This window comes from Columba livia, chromosome 2, assembly GCF_036013475.1.
Source record: "Columba livia isolate bColLiv1 breed racing homer chromosome 2, bColLiv1.pat.W.v2, whole genome shotgun sequence".
Classification (NCBI taxonomy): domain Eukaryota; kingdom Metazoa; phylum Chordata; class Aves; order Columbiformes; family Columbidae; genus Columba; species Columba livia.
Genome location: NC_088603.1, coordinates 87,122,917 through 87,139,631, shown reverse-complemented (window position 1 = coordinate 87,139,631; position 16,715 = coordinate 87,122,917). Strand labels below are relative to the sequence as shown.

The following is a 16,715-nucleotide window of genomic DNA, read 5'->3' as shown; positions in this document are numbered from 1 at the left end:
ATAACCACTAAGAAGAGTAAAATACTTTGTTAAGCGCACTGAGCAAAAGCACAGCTAGCACTTATGACAGAGCAATAAACTCATCTTTGGCACTGTGCAGGAAGGAAACTGCTTCTGTACCCAGTATATCTATGTAGCCCACTCACTTGGATAAAAGAATCCTGCTTCCAGCCCAGCCCTTTCCCCAGCCCTTCCCTGGAAGGCTGCTTCATATATACAATCGATCCCTTCATATCTAGCTAGCCTGAATCAGAAAAAGAGGCTGCAACACCCTTAGATCCCCCATTTTCTTCCTTCCCAGCCTTCTTCAATTAAAGTTATGACTTGTATGGAAGTGCATGGCTGCAGTTGATGGGCTGTTTCCTGCAGGTCTGATTCCTATCGATCCTCTCATTTTTCAGCTGTAAATCTGATCGGAAACCCTCTGTTCCTGTGAGAGAAATATAGCCAGAGGAAAGGGAAGACACGCAGACTGCACCATAACCATCAGGAATGACTGAATACATCTCAGGTGTTCGCATCCCAAACTTCCAGACATCTGTCCCCTTCCACAGCTGTCGGCTATTTGTCAGGAAGATACTGGAAGTACTTTAGGTTAAAGGTCTAGCACCTCATTTTCACTGATCCCCACATTATGCACTGTCCATAGAAGTTTTAACCTGTGGGTACTGTTCAGGCTAGGTTTATTTTTCTCTTCCAGTATTTCTCTATTCCGGTATGTGTCAGCCAATGTAAGGGTTGCAGTGGTAATTGATACCCTTCTGTGGAAATGCGCAGTAATCACTGCAGTAAACCTTGCATAACGTCCAGAAAGCAGCTTAAAGTTGGCTCCAGGCAGCCTTCATTTACATATCCAAATGTGGTTTTTTAAACCTAAACTAAATATGTTATTACCAGACAAGTCATATACTCAAAACTACCATGTATTCAGCCTCGTTTCCACAAAAAGGCTTGTCCTTACAAGGGAGCTGGAATTTACTAGTGCGCTGTCAGATACTGTAAGGCAGAAGCCCTTCTGTCCTGAGAACACACAATAATCCCATTCTCAAACCAAACCTACCATCAGCCTGGGGTCATGATACTGGCTCTGTTGCATAAACAGTTATAACCCCAGGAAAAAAAATGACACAAAAAACAAACAAACAAACAAACAAACAAAAAAAAACCCCACAGCACATACAGAAAACCAGAAGAGGAGAAAAAAAAAAAAGCACAAAAAAACCCAACAAAACACAAACCCAAACAAACTAAAAAAACACAAACACTATTTCCCTAGGGTGAGGTTTTTACTAGGGTCTTGTGCCCATCTGTCGTCTCACTAGCTGTTTGGTGATTACAGATACAGTGTACAGCAAAACTGAGGCCAGACAGCAAGGCAGAAAAAATGTGCTGATGGTATACAGTTGTAAATTGCTTAATTTCATTAACCTGTTAAAATAGTCAAAGTCTTCCAAATAGAACAGACAGTATTTAAGATCAAACTCCGCAGCACAATCACCCAGGACTTCATCGCACTGAAGGTATCTAAAGGAACCACTTACAAAAGGATTTCATCAACAGCTGACAATAATAATGCCCACCAGATTGAATAATGTGAATAGCAATATATGCAAAAACAAGCCTTTGGGGTTTTTTTAAGACAAATCACTTTCTAAAATAGAAAAAAAAAAAAAAAAATCAGTAAAAAACAGAGAATAAATGAGCTAGAGTTTCTTCCAGACAGAAACATTATAAAAGCAGCACAAAAGTAGAACCTTAATTAGAAGCTTCAATTGCAAACAATAGCCAAATAATAAAAAATACATATATAAATAAAAAACTGACTGGAGAATATGGAGTGTGACAGCGCCACAAAGGTGGCAAAATACATAAACAAGTAACAATAAAAAAAAAAGGAGAATTGGAAGAAAAAGTGCACTAGGGCCTCTGAAAATGATATGAAAGAATTTGAAGATCACTTGTAGGTTACTATTGTCTTAAATTAGCACAGGCAAAAGGAATATTTCCTTAAATAACTGTATAACAATCTTTGAAAAAATAGAGAAAGTTATTCTTCAGTCTTTTTATCCGTGATTGTGTTTCAGAAAGGTGTTGGAACTGAAATGCATAAAACCAAATCTACTTACTGCAGAATTGCATTTCTGAAGGTAAAATTAAAAAATAGCAGGTGCCTAAAATGGGGCTAAGACAAAACTGAAAGAGACTAGACCCTCGAGTGCAACCCATTTCTGCCTTCACTGCTTTCCACTCAGTTGCCACATAATCTTGAAGACATCTAAGCACTCCCTGGACCTCAGTCTCTGATCTGAAGTCCTGGAACAGTAACTGCATGTGCAGAAGTGTTTCAGGTTTGTACAGCAGCCTTGCTAGTATCAGCTCCCTTGCTGGTACATCATGCATGCCGTGGCTTGGATGGGATTCAGAAACTTCAGTTTGCAGAACCACTAGCACGGCTGCCATCTCCAAGTAAGCTAACAAGATCACAACTCTGCAAATGCAACTGTAGCTCTCTGCCTGACTTGAGGATATTTATATTGAATTTTGTGTTAAATAGGCCTTGGATAAAATGCAGAAGCTGACCTGGAAGCAAGGACAGGTTGCCCATACATTCCCAGCTGAACACCAAGCACGGAATTCAGCTCCTAATGCACGTGTCTAGGTTCTCTCTGTAGTCAAGAGAAGGCTAACCAAGGCAGCCAGAGGGGACCAGACAGCAACCAACTTATCCTACAGCAGCCACATTGGCCAGATGAATCACTGCTGACTAGCTGACTCCATCATTGACTATGGTGGAGTTTTGACACCATCCTAAAATAAACATCTACTTCCTGGCAGCCAAAGTTATGCGTGAAAAATCCTGTTATAGTTTACTTGCTCCTCATTTACTCACTCCAAAGAAGTCCACTTTCCTTGCTGTACACTAAGATACAACCAGAGGGAGAAAGATGCTTACCCAAGCCTTGCATGGTAACGAGCACATTACTAAAAAATGAGAAATAAACGTATGATCCCTTTCAGCTGAGAAATGCAACAAGCACCAAAGTTTTTTGCATCTTAAAAAAGTATTCTCACTACTTTGTTAAGAAAAAAAAAATGAATCAGTTGCTTTCAAGATTTGTCCCATAGGAAGTTTGTTTTTCCACCAGCTGTTTATTAGATAGGGGACAAAAACCTCCCAGAGCACCAGGGCTGCAAATCCCAGGCATATCTCCAAGACAGAAGGCCAAGTCCCAGAAAGGACAAGGCCTCTACATACACACCTCTTCCCACTATTTTCGGTGGGCTGGCTGTATGTGGGATATACAGATATTTAGTACTGCATTCCCATTTACGTGCCTATACACTTAGTGGACCCAGGCCTAGACACACTTCTATGCAGAAACCAATGGGTCTTTTCTGGTATTTTTACCTTTCTCTGTATTGCAATTGTACACATATAATGACATTAGCTTTTCATATTTTCAGCTCCTTCTCAAAATACTTACAGAAAGATTTATGTAAAAGCTGATATTCATCTTGTTGCCAAGAGAGGTAAGGTCAGCTCATGACATATAGGTAGCTCAGTGGTTTACCAGATCATCATTTCCTTCCACCTAACATTAATATGCTTGAGTATGTTTCCCCTTCATTAAAGTATTGCTGTTTTGAAACTTATTGCAATGTTCTGTAATTTAATAAGTGGTGAAGAAAATTATATGCCAGGTTGCTATATGTAACACACTAATAATGCTAAAATCATTTCAGAAATGAAGGTGAAACTGAAGTCCTTAGCATCCTGTTCATGATTTCACTGATAGATTTGTCGAGAAGTGCACCACACTCATCCAACAAGAATAAACCTAGAGTTTATGCGGTTAGGAAAATGGCATCTGTACCTGAATCAGCTCTCACTTTGATCTGCAAAATGAAATCCCAAAAGAGGCATGCTCGAATTTTGTTCTGAAGGAGGATTAGCAAGGCAGACAGACAGTAGTATTCAGCAAAAACAGTTCTGTGAGCAGCTGTTTCACAGATTTTTAAAGAGTCTTCCCAAAAAAACCACCAAGTGGTCCCATAGTTATTTCTAAGCTAAAGAAGATGACAACACAGAGCTTTAGCTGATCCCATGTCTGCACAGTTCTAACATAGCTTAAAGACAGAGAAACCTTGTCTTCTTGGAGGAACCATACAGGGTATTTTGAATGAAGATGGTAGATCTGAGAGACAGAAAAGGTTCTTGTCTATTTATTTTTATATGTTTATGTAGTATCTATTTATATACATATTATATATAACTGTTTACTTTTTAAAATAAGATAAATGCAGCTCTTCTGTACTTTTGAGGGACCCTTCAATAACAAATGTTGCTCCACAAAGAGCGAGCCATATAGCTATGATTGGTGCATGGCAACAATAAGTGCTAGAAGAAGAAGAAGAAGAAACATTGTCTAGGTGGAGTAGGACTGGAAAAGTCATCCAGATTGGTAGACCTAAGCGATCTGTCACCAGCCACGAAAGAGGCTGCAGAAACAAAACAGGGGAAAACAACCAACCAGGGAAAACCAACAACCAGGGGAAAAATTGTTTGAAGGATGAGAAGTCAGAGTATCCACTGCAACCACAAGTTGGCATTTAAGAATTGCTGACTGAAAAAGACAACGCCTCAGGAAGGATTGCCAGGCCATTAGCAAAAGTCCCTATCCTTTTATTAAACAGTTTGACAAGCTCTTGGGAGGAAAAGAAACAGAGACACAAACTGATACAGAATTTACAGTGTAATGCTACGAGAGTTAGATGTCAAGGAACAGTCTCTCTGAAATGAGCAAGAAGAAGTGCATGGTACTCACCTAGTAAAATTCAGCATACTCTGGTACTAGTATGACACAATTTAGCCCACAAATAATTAACACTGCTGAAGGTTCCCAGACCAGGGGGTTCTATGAGGGAAAGTATTATACTAACCCCTGCCCATAGCTGTTAACATGGAGAAAGGTAAAAGCACACTCTACCAGGCAATCAGTGTTCTACAAACAGCAACAGGCTCTTGCAGAAAGTTCACGGCACAGACAGACAATGTATTCTGCAAGTCAGATATGAAGCTCCTCTTCTCTCATTGGCTATTAATGGACAAATTCAGCAGCCCTCTTGCAGAGAATATTGCTACCGTTGCAGTAGGATGCATTGCCTTGAATAAATCCTAGTGAAAGAGCAAATGAAAAGACTTAAAGCTTTTTTTGACCTTTCTCAATCCAACTGTTATAGAAATGCAATGATCCATATCTCCAAACCAGATTTTTTTTTAGATTATTAAAAACCTGAGATTACAACCACAAAATACCACACATGTGCAATATTTGCCTTGCAGAGAGGAGGATGAATTGGGGTGGGGGGCTACTGAGACTTACGGTGGTGCCGTTACAGGCTATTTTCAAACCAGAAAAATATAATGTATTACTTGGTTTGCCAAATAATATTCCAGTCCTGTCTCCTCCACACTAAGGCTTTTCATAACTTTTCAGTAGGTTTTCCAGTGACTACTGAAATGTAGCTACTTATGTAGAATTACATTATACATACAGTACGTTCCTTCCTCATCATTGCAGTTGATCACTCAGTGTCCTGGACCAGAAGTAGCAAGTGACTTAAGCACTAGAGGAGAAAAACGTAAAGAAAGAAGAGTCTTAATGAACAAAATAAGGAATTATTTGTAAAAAAACAAAACAACAACAACAACAATAACAAAACACACACACACAAAAACAACAAAAAACAAACCCCAAAACAATAAAAAAACACAGACAAAAAAAAAAAACAAACACAAAAAAAAACACACACACAAAAAAAAACCCACAACACCCTGGCAAAAATCAGCATTAGTCCAAAAATGCATTAGTTAACATTTTAAAAAAAAATATTTTTACTGGACTGCAATACTGAAAGGCAGCCTAAGTAAGACATAGTAATATTAACAAAATACATAATGAGTTTTTAGGTAATATTATTCCTTTGTACTATGCATTTATTGCCTAAGACCATGTCCCACTACACAGTTTTGTAGAAGTACATGATAATCTTCCAACACACACATTTACTGAGGCTGGATGAACTCATGGAAGAATATTAACTTTGATTTTCATAGGAATAAAGCAACACTTTAAATCTATCTTTTCTGAGCATCAATAAACTTCATCACTACATAGAACTGCAGTATAAAAATCACGACCCAGTATCTTTTTAGATTTGAAACATACCTCTGTTAACAATAATCAATGATATGTTTTATGTTCCATGTAATGTTACATTCAGTGGTCCTTGCAAAGCCAGTTGGGTAAGTAATACACGTCCATATTTTCATACTGGGCTACAATCAATGCAAAATATCATACAACAAGACAACAGAAGCTGATCACAACTTACAGCTTTAAACTATTAATTAATTGGAAATCCCAAGGAATACTGCATAGGGCATTGAAATATCTTGTAAAACACTACCACATACTCCTAAAGTGAATAAATTCAAGTTTGGCCATTTCTTTCAAAATTCTCTATGGTACTAGAAGGAGATTACTTTTCCTCATTTAAGCAAATCTGGTTTTAGCAAGTTCAAAGAAACATGGAAAGTGATTGGGAAAAAGAAAACATAGATCAATAAAGACATGTACTGTAAAAAATCATTATTTTTCACAACAGAAAGACATTTAACATATCCCATTGTAAATTAATCAATAATCATAAAAATAAAGATATCTCTCTTTGATCATAAAGTTACAGCTCAAATGCCTTTGTTTGCTCTGTTTTAAGCTAGCTATATCTGAGCAAAATTAATGGCTGTACAGCTTTATCCATACTATGCAATTTCAAAAATAATCAAAGAGCTTATTTTATGCCAAGAATGAGCACATTAAGTTAAGAACACAAGTCACAAAAGTTAATGAATAAAACCAGCTATGAGTGAAGAGATGTAAAGAAAATTATCCTTCTGCATTGCAGCTGATCCTTTAAATTAAATGTACTGCCACTGCAAAAGGAATAGACTGCTTCTGGAAAACAATAAATTACCTTCATATACACAAAGATAGCATCAACTCAAGCAAAAATGTCTGAACTGAAGCAAAAAAAAAAAAATTGGTGTATGTGGTGGGAATCAGAAATTCCCAACAATTGCAGTGATTCGAGTTCCACAGCCAGCTTCATAAATTGACTTGTGTGGTCAGCAGCCAACTGACTCCCCTGCTAGAGCTCCAGGTAAACAACCTTAGACACAGCTGCATGAACACAGTCCCCAAAAAGCTACTCTTAAGTGCTGAATAAGACATCAGACTCCTGGAGCATGGGGACACTGAGCAGCTACACACAGAGAAGAGCTCAGTCTATGGCTATCATTACAAGCTGGGAAGTTATTTCTGTTGAGCAGCTCATATCTGTTAGGCTGGGCATTGGGAAGGAAGCAAAGGTTAGCTGCAGGCAACTGATAAATCCCCATACTCTTAGCAAATCTCATCTGAAGGAACAGGGGTCAGGCTGAATGCAGAGGATGTTAAAGAAGGCTGAAGGGCTGCAAGTTACTTCTGTATTCTGGCCATTGCTGCCTACAGGATCTGGACATCACACAGGAGTGGTGGGAGTGCTGTGCAGCTGATTCACACAGGACGACCAGCCAAGAGCAACCATAGCACAACCCCACAACAGAAAAGCAGAGGTAGGCTGGTGAGAACATCAAGCTTCAGCAGCAGACCAGCAGTTGCCAAACAAGAGCAAGGCAGCAAATGAGGTCTGAGGTTGTGCTAGGAACTCCAAGCAGCAATTCAAAAATAGCAAAAGAAGGTGCTGGATACAGATGTACTTACAACACAGCTCATAGAGAAACAAACAGCCCCAGGCTAAGTTGAAATGGGGCTCCTGAGCCTATGGGCACAGGTTGTGGGTGGAGACCCAGGTGAGGCTGGTTAGGGCCTTAAAGGCTATTAGTGTCCTCACACATATCACATGTATGTAGGAAAGTAGACAAATGTAACCTGCAAGTTCTCTATTTTCTACACAACATTATTGCTCTGAACTATGGTTTAGACCTCTTTTGCTTGGCTGTAAGAGAGTGACCACATTACTTGGAGACTGTCTTTCTTCAACCTCCAAAGACTCTAGTGATTTATAGACTCTACTATCTAAATTCTTGCACAACATCTGTTTTACTTTTCCATATGGCACAGATGTACAATCTGGACTGAGTTCATGGAGAACCAAGAAAATGCAACAAATCTGAATTGGTTCTCAAAATGAACAGAGTATGACACATAGCTTTCTTCAGAGGTCTGTTTAGACTGCAAACTGTACAATGCTAAGATATTCTGTTAATTTACATGCATACTTTTGCTACGGAAAAATGTATAGTGTACCTACAGAACAAAGAAGAAATATAAAGAAGCATTACAATGATAGCTGGTGATCAAAAATAAATAAATACATTAAAATGGCCATACAAAACAGCAGCTATCCACACTGAAAAGTTTTCAAAGGGTTTGGCATAGCTTGCCACCACTGAATCACTGATTAAATAACTTAAGAAAGTTCAAGAGTGCTAGATTTTATTTACATGCCAGAATTTACAGATGACTTAAATATAATCAATACTTTTACTCACTGTTCCCTGTGTGCTTCTTCCCTCTGACCCAAAAAGTCATAAAGATCTGAATGTCTGTTCAAAAGCAAGATGAGCCTCTGAGGTTTCTGAAGGACAAAGCAGTAAACAAGCACATTATATTAAACAGTACAGAAGGGTGAGCAATTATTATGATGCTGGCGGATACTTCTAAAATATGTGACATTTGTATTGCAAGAACATATTTAAAACTGATTAGGGTTTACTCAGCTATTTTTTCTGCCCCATCCAAACTTTATTTCAATATTTTAAATATGTATTAAGATAGTATCCAAATGGTATCAATCCTAAGGCTGTCATCCACCTAAATATCCCCTTCTTTCAAATACATTTAATATAAAAAAATAAATTCTGTGGTACTTGGTAAGATTTACAGCTAACTATGAGAGTAATTCCATTGATTTCTAGAGCACTAAAGTCTGTAAGAAAGTATTTCAAGAGAGGAGCAGAAGCCATACAAACCAACACAGAAATAGTTGTATTGTCATGGCAATTCAGTGTTTTACAAGAGAGATGGGGCTCCCATATGCCAGTTCTTTCCTTCTCAGTTTTAACCTTCCTTATCAAGTCTTGCTATTTGAAACAGACAAAAGCATAAGAGATTTTTATTTGATAATTGAAGACGTGTTGGGCTAGTTGCTAACTCAACAACGCCAGTCACTTAAGGCATGGAAGATATTTCAGGAGTGACTCCCAACTCTCTTAGGTTTGATCCAACTTGATTAATGTGATAACCCAAACTTTAAGAAAGTTGATGCAGAAATGTTGAGCCCCGGATCTATGTTCAAACTGAAATTAAGACACAAAGCTCCTTTGCAAAGATGTAATGGGGCAGAATAACATTATCATGATTTCAAGAGAACATGATGCTATACATCATGTGCTGGCCAGGTCAGAACCAAGCCGTGGGCCTGATTGCACTTCCTCTTTGCTGTGACTCAAGCCTCTGCAAATGCAAAGGCTATAATTGAGCCTGAGCTCTGAAAAGACAGTTAAATGACAGAAAAGCTCCTTTCCCTGTATGCATCCACAAGGAAGAACTCTGTTTCAGCCTTATATACCATGATAAGAATATATTTTAAAACAAACCAATAAAAAACAAACAAACAAAAATAGAAACAAAACAAACAAATAAACAAGAAGCTGTTCTTCTATACAGCAATGTCAACACAAACATGGCAGAACTGGAGAGCTCTTTTGCAGCTCCATACATAATCAACCTATAGAATGAAGGTGTTACCACAAGGAAATACTTCATGCAGCAATAACTGCAGAAGAAAGATTTTGCCAAGATTTGCAGAGAACATGCAAACTTTCATTAAAATGTCTAGAACGTACCACTTTAAAATCAGCCTATAGCACAAAGAAGGCTGAAAGAGGACTTATGGGGCCTTTCTACTGTCTCTTGTTTAGGAGACCTAAAAAAGAAAGTCTCATGTAAGAGTTTCGTGAAAACCAAAGCAAAGCAAATCTGCACAAGTCTTTTCTCCAGCAAGTCAGTTTCCCCTCCCTTGTCCTTTCTCAGATCTCATTTTAGCTTCCCTGTAGCTTCAGACTAGATGTTCTGGGATATATTGGTCACTGCAGCAGAAGTAACCTGACACTGTCTACAGCAGCCAGACAGAAGAAGTGTGTCACACCAGACGCAGATGAGCGCAGCTGGCTGGTTATTGCAGAGTGCTGCCTAAAGAGTGCAAACCAGCAAATATTACCTACAACTCAGTTTCCGTTCGCAATAGCCACAGCCCGTTTTTGCAGCAGAAAAACAATATTAGCTTTTCTAAAGCAACAGAAAATTAGTGCCAGAAAGAACTTCAGTAAATCTCTTAGCCCATACATGTGCCATGAAAAAAACCCCAACCAACCAAACAAACAAAAAACGGAGGAGAAATTGACCAGCTTTTTTTTTTAAATATACACAGTGACAGATAACTCCACAGCCTCTCTGGACAATCTCTTCCAGGTCTTCAGTATCCTAAGGATTTTGAAAAAATTACTAACATCTAATTTGAATTTTCCTTTCTAAAATTTAGGCCCATTGCTACCCTCCCCTGGCACAGTAGACAGTTTATTTCCTTCTTCTTTGCAGCACCTTTCATGTACTTGAAGGCTATAACATCTTGTTTTCTTTTTTCTAAACATCCCTGTTTATTCAGTCTCATGGTGGACTATGTTTTCCAGATGCATTTTTATGTATTCATATAGCTTATTATTTTTGCCTGAGAGAAGAAATTTGCACTGTTACTTTTCATCTGTATATCTCCAGTCAGTTCAGGAAAAGTATGAAGAGGAACAAGGGAGAATACCTCTTCAGGTACATCAAGGATGTATAAACTTGCATTCAACTCCGGGCTGCTAAGTTCTGCAACTTTCTGAGTTATGATAAGAGAAGGAAACCAATAGCAGACTTCTGGTAATCAAAATATTAGATTTGGTGGAAATGAGAATTATTTAAAATTGGTTGGAAAAGGAATAGAGCAGAATGCTAAGTGCCTGTCAAAGGTTTATGATTGCAGGGTGACAATAAAACCCTGGCAGATGTAGTGTTAACCTCCTCTCCTCCCCACTTCTCCCTTTTTCCCCTCCATCTCCCCTCTTCCCACTAAGGACAGGTGATTGGGAGGAAAAGGAGGACAGAGAGAAGAGAGTTGGAAAAATTAAAAATGTTTTACTAATGTTACTAATAAGAATAGAGAAAATAATACAAAATATACACAACCAATCTTGAAAGTCCCAGCAACTGCAGAGCCGGCACCCAAAGTCCTGGATTGGACTCTGCAGCCAACCGGAGCTGGATTCAGTCTCTCACTAGGCCTCAGTTCGCAGGGACGACTAGCAAGGTCTTCTCCTGATGTCGACCATAAGGAAAAGGGAAAAAGGAGGGATGAGATCCTCGTGATCTCCCACGTGAATGGGATGTTATACACAGTTGGTCAGTTTCTTGGTCACCTGTTTCTTGTTGCCCCTCTCGCGAGATGTCCATTCATGCTTATCAATAACCTCGCATTCCATTGCTATGTTTACCAAAACATGTATCTGGTTGTCCAGGAAAATGCAGCTAATATGAAGGCTTTAGCTGACAGGCAAATTCACTAAAAGAGAAACTTGTTTTTTAACAAAACCAGGACAGTGCCCAAGAAGTTCTGGATTTGTTAAATATGGAAATGGAAAGAAAACATTTAGAAAACTTTCAGATTTGCTTCTAGTCAAGAAGGAAAAACTGACTGGGAAAGCAATCTGGGTGAGGGCAAACATAAGACAAGGAAATTCACAGTGCCTAGGAGAGGAAAAAAGGAATAAGGGCAGAACAAAAAAGCCAACATAAAGGAGACTTCTGTGACTTACTGACATGGAACATGACAAGGAGGCCCAGAAAAAGTAAAAAGCAGAGTCAGATCGCTATAAATAAGTATAAATGAACAGCACAAACATATAAGAAAAAAATAAAGGCACAAAACATGAGGTAACTGACAGAGGATACTACCAAGGCTAACAAGAAAAACTTGATTATTAGTAACATAAAAAGAGTTATAACATAAGCACATTACTCAAGACAGAAAACTACAGACATATTGCACTGGGAAAAGTTTAGTGAAGTGTAAGGAAAAAGGAAAAGTTTAAATTAAGATCAATTCCTATAGAAGTACTAGAATAAAAAATATTGTAAATGCAAAAATAGCACAAAAAGTAAATGATAGCTAAGGCAGGTTCCTTATAAATAAGTCACATCAAGCCAAAGTAATACGTATCTTCAGCAGAATCATATGTCCTGTGAATAACAGGCAGTAGAATTTATAAACTATAAAGATTTTGGCATGATCTTGTGCAGCATTTTTGTAAGGAAGCTAGGAAAGAAAGGTCAAAAGCAAGAAAAGGTGCAAAACTAATCATTACATTACTGCTACGTATTAGCAGGGCTCCACACTGGTCTACTCAGAACTGTTGGAGATACTCATTAATCATCTGAATAATGCAACAGAACATCTATTGTTACTAAATTAAAATATGTCAGCAAGCTGGGTTGTAGGAAAGAAAGAACTCAGAAGGATCTTAAGATATCACTAAGTAGTAATGATTAATATCCAATCACACAGTGCAATTCCTGGGACCGTAATCCTCAGTATAAACATCCTTGCTATATTAATCCTAGAAGTATTTAGAGTATTACGTGAATGTAAGTGGAAAATGAAATATTAAAATTCACATTAGTTTCTGTTTTATTCAAACCATGGTGGAAAGAGAAAACTACTGTAATACAAAAATACACAATATTAGGCTGGTTTTCAGCCAGTTTCCAAAGTTAGTGTGGAAAGCACAAGGGCCAAACAGAAATACAAGGTCACAGTAAGCATTTAGAAATCGATCTAAGGCAGTCTTAACTATACAGCTGGTTCTCATTCACTGTTAGGAGTCTACTGAGCAGAGAGCTGCATCCAAGCTAGCTGCCTGGAACACCTTTATAGTCAATAAGCAGGAGCAGGTACATTAAAGCACAGTTTACCTTATCCTAGGATATACACTTGACCACGAGTCACACCGAACTGCTGCATTCTTCTCTCCATGGACTATAAGGGAGACCGTATAACTATTTCATCCAGGCATCTTAACTTAGAGAAATGCAGTCTTGTCCTCGGTATTTAGGCAGATGTCCTGAAACATACCTGTTGTCAGAAGAGCATGAGAGTGGTACCACAGTTCTGTTTTTTTCTATAATAACTAGATTGCCACAAAACAAGTAAAGACCTTGTAATGAACACTTCAGTCTAGCTTTCTGTTGCCAGTTAGGCTGAAGCTGATACAAGAAGGTTATGCAGGGTCATAAACAGGCCTTAATAACTCTGAGCTCATACTTTTCCAAAGTATGCAGCTGACATCCTGCCTTCTAAGCTTTCTGTGTTTCTTTTGAGTACAAAGACACTGACTTCCATGCTGCTTCTGGATAGAATTCCCTATTTGTTCACTTTCCAGCACGGCTTGCTATTTCTATCAGATGGTTCAGAAGAGGGAACATTCCTGTGGCTCTTTGAAACATGGTTAGGACTGCTTGAACCCTGGCCCAGCAACATCAGCAGGAGTTTTGCCTTTAATTACAGTAGCACTAAAATTTCACTCATACAGATTTTGGACACAGATGAATTTAGGGTGTGATGTTCAGCATTAAACAGAGAACCCCATAAAGGGAGTCTTCTTGCATTGTTCCTCTATAACACACACTTTCAGTAGAGACATATGGTTGGATGATTATCGTCACAAACTTGTGAGAATTTATATTTTATAATTAAAATGGCTAATAAAATGGTTCAACACCACCTTAGGGTAATCAGAATAAAACAGCTGCCACCTGTTCTTCAGAAAGGCATCTTCTTGTGTTATGCCCATTTGCTATTGATAATGTTCAATAGCCATTTTCAAATGCAGCTTTCAAATACTGTGTAACACTATGTACCCAGAGGTAAGCTGAGATAGTTCTTCCAAGTGGGAGGTTTGAGGAATATCTGTGGCTGCTGTTTACCAACAGAACCATATACCAACCCAAAAATACTCCTCACTGGTAGGTGAGACAAGACAGCACTCTAGATTTCAGGGGTAACTGTGTACACATCCCTCCTATTTCATATAATATCTACTTCCAACTCTCATTGACTTCCAGACCTCAAAAATCCACAACAGTTATTTCAGAGCCAAAATTAAAAATACCACATCATTTGTTTTCTTTCATGTGTTGAAGAACTGATGTGAACTGTGGCTGTGTAACACACAAAATGTCACCTTTTGATACCAAGGATCATCAGCACTTGACTGAAATATGGTTTTATGGATGAAGCTTCACAACTTCTTGGCTGATTTTAAGAAAACTGAGCAATTTTGTAGAAGTTAATGAATTTCTCTTGCAGAACACAGATATAACAGTATACTATGTTATATGACAGCAAGTAGGCAGCAGCAGTATTAAGTTTTAACTGAGGAAACAAAGAATCCCTTACTGCTTTTCTGATGTGGGATGCTTCACTGAATACCGTTCACAACTGCCACAGAGTACTTGAGTTGTTACGATAGACCATTAACAAATTTCCTCTTGCCAAAGTTCTGTATAGGACATGACAAAATACCAATACATATTCACATTAGGTCACACTGAAATAAACTCAGAATATAGTAGCATAGCCCTTGAGACAGCTAGGAGTAGGTTTCTGAGAACGAGAAAGCTGGAGCTGTGCAAAACTGGGGCTGTAGCTGCAGGTCTGACCATTGGGTGTTTTTTCTCTGACAGTAAGTAGAGATTTTGATCTTCCTGGGAGGCTTCATTTTTATAACACTTGTGTTTGATTTAATTTTTCCCTTCAATTTTCTAACAAAATATCCTATTTATTAACATTTCAGTCTTAGATTTTTTCTTTTTTTCCCTAGCATTATTCATGGTGTCCCATTACTATCAGAGGCATGAATTTCTGAAAAGAAGATAAAACCCCAAGGTCAATACTTTCTGCACAAGAAAAAATTTAGTTATCTCACCAGATACTGCTAATGTACTTTGTATATTAGAAGAATACATGAGGAAAGTGATGATTTTGTGTGGCCCAGTAGAAAATGGTCCCAAAGAATGAAGGAATTATTTCTTCCCCTCTTTTTTTGCTGATAAGTACAGAGAGACACATTTCCAACATATGATCCCTGGAAAGCATAGGTACTGGATTGTTAATTTGCCAAGGTTTTATCTCTGATGTCCTTAACACAGTGGCAGAAATAAAGGGCTTTGCTCTGAGTTTGATATTTGGTATTTAGTGGCATGTTGATAACACTGTACAAAAAAACTCTCAAACATAACATGTATATCTGCATGAAGAATTGGGCTATTTTAGAATTCTCACCAATTATTCTGTTGCTTTCTTACCCATACAGTTAATTATCACACCTAGTTTCCAAATACGAGACTAGAGGAACCCTGAAGTAACCCTGACATTGCTCCATGCACAACATTCAGTCTTCCCAAAGAATGATGAAGAAAGATAACAAGCTTCTCAGGAAGATAACAAGATAACAAGCTTCTCAGGAAGGACATAAAACAGTTGTCCAGACACAAATCAGACAGAGGAGAGAAGAAAAATTTGTCAATATAACCAGTCAAAAGACTGTTTGTCATCATCTGTGTCCTCTTTCAAAGCATGAAATGGAAGATGAAAAATACATTTCTGTACCTAATGGCCAACATCTAGGAGAATACGTTACTCTATACTCACCCAACTTTTATCTCTCTCATTAAGCATCCCCAACTCTTTCTAATATGAAGTAACATCCTGGACCAAACAGACCTTTTGCTACCTACTATGGAAGCTATTTTTTTCCTAAGTGTGCTCTGCTTAAAGACTGTGTAGGTAAAACAAAAGTAGAAAAAAATAAATATGTCTAAAATATTGGAATGATTATACCATATGAGTGCATCCTAATCAATACATGTAGTTTCTATTATAATGATTCAGCATTAATTTCGATCCATTTTTGTACACATTCATGCATAAGTAAGTTTTCTCTTTCCAGTACATCTCATAGAGCTAGCAGAACTCCATACAAGTTATACATCTTCTTTAATGTCTGCAGGATTAAACCATAAGTAATTTAGAAGTATGATAAAAGAAATTTATTTGCTTCTAAAGTTGGGGTCCTTTACAGCATCCCTCCAAATTTCCACACTCAGTAAGGTTTCTCATCATGAAATGAAGAGTTCTGAGGATACTAGAAGGGAAAAATCAAAGGTGTCATCACAAAGGGATTTAGTCTCTTGGATACTGTTCCAATTTCCCTTTGTAATACTGACATTTGTACTTCCACAGCAAACTTCATGATGGAAGGGGGAGAGAAGCATTTTTTTATTACTTTAAAGGTCCCCATGAACCTTTAAAATCTCTGTCACTTAATGGAATTCCTAAACTTGCAAACTTTTTCTACTTCACTTCCTGCTTAGTTAGACAATATAATACAAAGTAAACCTATTAATTAAATCTTTTGGTAAAAGTCTGTTGTTAGAATTCTTTAAGAAAGAAAAATTAATTTGACAGTAAGTAGGTGCTAATACTTAAGTGCT

The 16,715-nt window shown here is 37.9% G+C and overlaps 1 long non-coding RNA gene across 1 annotated transcript; it reads right to left on the bottom strand.

Moving 5' to 3' along the window:
- Nucleotides 1-5,455: 5,455 nt before the first annotated feature.
- On the bottom strand, nt 5,456-13,381 carry LOC110356233 (uncharacterized). Its single transcript, XR_010470986.1, has 3 exons — nt 13,137-13,381; nt 8,618-8,703; nt 5,456-5,628 (listed from the first exon to the last, which is right to left on the bottom strand). It is a non-coding gene; the product is annotated as an uncharacterized LOC110356233 (long non-coding RNA).
- Nucleotides 13,382-16,715: the final 3,334 nt, after the last annotated feature.